The sequence below is a fragment of the Arachis ipaensis genome, chromosome B09, assembly GCF_000816755.2.
Source record: "Arachis ipaensis cultivar K30076 chromosome B09, Araip1.1, whole genome shotgun sequence".
Taxonomy (NCBI): domain Eukaryota; kingdom Viridiplantae; phylum Streptophyta; class Magnoliopsida; order Fabales; family Fabaceae; genus Arachis; species Arachis ipaensis.
In genome coordinates, this window is record NC_029793.2 from 936,267 (window position 1) to 940,176 (window position 3,910).

The following is a 3,910-nucleotide window of genomic DNA, read 5'->3' on the forward strand; positions in this document are numbered from 1 at the left end:
TTTGAGATATAATATTTTTTATTTTATTAGGTTAATTTTAGAATCCATTATTCACATTATTTACAAAAATCATTATCTACCGAGCAAAATTCAATTAATTATTGACTATATTCTTGCGTTCTCATTATTAGAGTAAACTAATAATAGAAACAAAGACTAACAATGCAACCATTCATGCCTTATATATTAGTTTTTGATGAATATAAGAATGTAGAAAAATATTAATATGGTCGGTAACGCGTAATTAGGGGGGAATGAATAGGAATTTATGCAAATTCCCTTGAAATAACTAACTTTGCATTATAAAATTCCATTATTTATATACGTTTTTTTTAGTTTCTTAAAGATTAGGGACTGACCTTAATTAGAAACTTATATATATAGGGTGTTACCAAAGTAAAAATAAAATACCAAATATTCTTATCATACAAATATTCGATCTTTTTTTATTTCCTTTGCGTTTTCCTATTATTTTTTCAACCCTATGAAGACAGAAATTTATAATTATGTAACAAGCTTTGAAAACTACTAGTATATACATAATATCGTTGGAATTCACAATCACCACAAGTATATAACATTAGTTGAATCGTAATATAAATTAAAAAATTTACATTACTAATACATTTAAAATTAAACTTATTAAATTATATCATTATATTTATAATTATTTTATGTATTTTTATTTATTAACTTAATTTAAACGTTTCGTTAGCTAATTATATATGTATAATATATATGGGTTTTGTACAATTTTCATCCATAAAAAAATTATATGTTTATTCCACAATTGTTTTTTCCAAAAAAAAAAGAAGATTAATCCAAATCTATGGATTGGTAAGATTCTTGTTATTAGTAAGCTATATGATCTTTGATATTAATTAATAAATTAAAACAAAGGACTTTAATTTGATTGCAAGAGGGATGCATGTTCAAAGAATGTGCCATTTACACTCAAAAGCAACATTCCAAATTAGAGATAGCTATGCATCTAAAATGTCCTTGTCATCACATTAGTGTAACACATTAATTTTTTATTTATATTTTTTTTTTATTTTTTGGTGATAACATCTATCATATGAAAAAAAAAAATTTTGGTTTGCACCAGGGTATCCATCAGGTCGGAAGTCTAATAACTAATCCCTCGAGTACTGCAAAGACAAAGTGGGCGACCCTCCCAAACAAGCAAGCTCCATTCTCATTCTCCGATGAGTATCGAACCCGAAAGAGATAGTTAAGAGACACAAAACCTCATCCATCTGTGCCAACTTGCGTTGGGATCACATGAAATTATTTATACCATTTATATAGCTTTCTTTTATTTTTGGGCTTTGGCATCACATGAACAAGGTGGTCCAACACCCAAAAAGATATCACAAGACATAAATAATACTACTTATCCCTAATCATTATACTGACCATAGATATATAAAATAAAGTATTCTATTCTCCCCACAATAATAAGTCTAATTAAATCCCTGTTTAATTTAATAATAAAAAGTCTTAACAAATTTTATGTGGGCATGCATAGAGCAAAGCAACAACAAATAAAAAATGCTAGTAAAGCAAACACATCTCAAGGTATTATGAAAGAGAAGTCTCTATTATTGGTTCCATTGTATGTACAAAATAACAAAAAGCATTGGCTTTCTGCTCTAAAAATACTAAATACTTTTTATAACAATTAATAAGCGACCATAAAAAATATAGTTGGACAATATTTTTTGGCACTATTATTGATTATAAAAGTCTAGACGGATCCAAAAAATTGAATATATAGATATAGAATTTCAAACAAATTTTTTTAATTATTTTTTTGTTACATAAAAATAATTCAGACATAATATGTATATTTCACACAAAAAAAAAAATCTAAAATATGCAATTTAATTATCAATCTATAATAATATAAGGCTAATTTTTTATAAAATAAAAATATTATTAGTGTTTTAGTTAAAAATGGGTGCAATTAGTGTATTTATAAATTGGTGAACGTGTTAGAGAGAAGCTTCAACACGCAGGGGAATGTTTCTAACACGTGGGGTGTGCTGCCGCAGCACGTGGGAGACGTGTTGCCACGTGTCTCGGTCTGCTTGCTTGATGATGCAACATGTGGGGAGCATGTTGAGTCAGCACGTGTGGGCGTGTTGCCACGTGTCTCAGTCTGGTTGGTTGGTGAAGCAATACGTGGAGGGCGTGCTGAGTCAGTACATGGGGGTGTGTTGCCACGTATCTCAGTCTAGTTGGTTGGTGAAGAAACACGTGGAGAGCGTGTTGAGTGCTTCTCCTATATAAGACAAAGCTTGGTACCATTTCATTGTGAAGAAGAGAGTTGTTTGAGTGTGTTGCTAGTGTAATGGAGGGTATCGCTAATTTGGTGGTGTATCACAACAGTAAGATTATACGGAATACTCATGAGGGAGTGAGTTTTGTGTGTGAGAATTCGTTTTCGTTTGTGGTTCCATTTACCATGACGTTCATTGAGCTTCAAAATGGTCTCTATCAAAGCATGGAGAACGATATGTTCAGGAGAGTGAGCAATATTTTATATCAGAATCTCGTTATAGTTTTTGGTGGTCTAATACAGTTTGATATTATCCCGATCATTGATGAAGCAAGTATGCAAAATATGTTCCATATTCACTAGCAGACTCAAGTGCGACAGCCAAAGATTGAGTTTTATGTTGAGTTTAAAAATGTAGAAGAAGATAGGATTCAACATGATTCAGATATAGAGGATGATAGAGTTGAAGTGTGTGAAGGAATGAACAGTGATAACGAAAAGGTCTTCGAAGTTACTTATGAAGCCGACGACGAAGACGAGAATGGTGCTGTGGGAGGTGAGGCAGCAGCGGAGAATGTAGTGGTTCCTCCAGCGGTAAATCAACCGATAGCATTCCACCTTTTATGCGTATCTTGGATCTTGACGCCATGCATGCACTGAAATTTTCTGAATATGCAAATATAGGTACGTGATGAGTGAATAATATGTTTGTATTCATTTATATTTTGGATGGATCAATCAGTAACGATTTCTATTTTCTGTAGGTGTTGCCGATCCTGAGGACGGAGAATTTAGGATCATAATGGAATATAGTTCTAGAAAGTCTATCGTCGCAGCAATCAGAAGTTACACTATCTCTAGAGGAGTCGACTACAATATTTATGAGTTTGAGTCACAGACGTTCTATGCAAAATGCAAGACGTATGGGTGTGGGTGCGACTGGCTTATCCGAGCTAGCTTGATATAGAAAAAAGGTTGTTGGGAGATACGGAGATACAACAGTAGGCACACGTGCACCATTGGAACGATTTCACAGGATCATTCCAAGTTGGACTCGGACACAGTTGTTGAGGCTATAAGGCCATTGGTTGAGACCGACCCGTCCATCAAGGTCAAATCTATAATTGTGAAAGTCCAGTCAAGGTTCATATATACCATCAGTCATACTGAAAGGCTTGGTTGGCAAAGTAGAAGTCCATAGCCAAAGTTTTCGGTGGTTGGGAGGATCTTTACCAAGCTTTGCCATGGTGGCTCTTGGTCATGGTTCAGAAGATGCCGGACTCAATTGTCCAAATAGAAATACGACCTCTGTACAACGGGAGTGAGGAAGCGGACGATGTCAGAATCATCGTATATTTTGAAGTTTCAATCCATGCATTAAGGCGTTCAAGCATTGCAAGTCTCTAATTCAAGTTGACGGCACACACCTTTACGAAAAATACATAGGTACACTTCTGATTGCAATATTTATTTATTATAATATTTATTTATTAATATTTAAATTATTTATTAAATGTACAGAAAAATAATTTCATTATAACAAAAAAAGTTAAAAAAATTATATATTCACATTTATATAAAATAAAATATAATTATACTAAACAAATAAAAATTTTATTCAAAAAT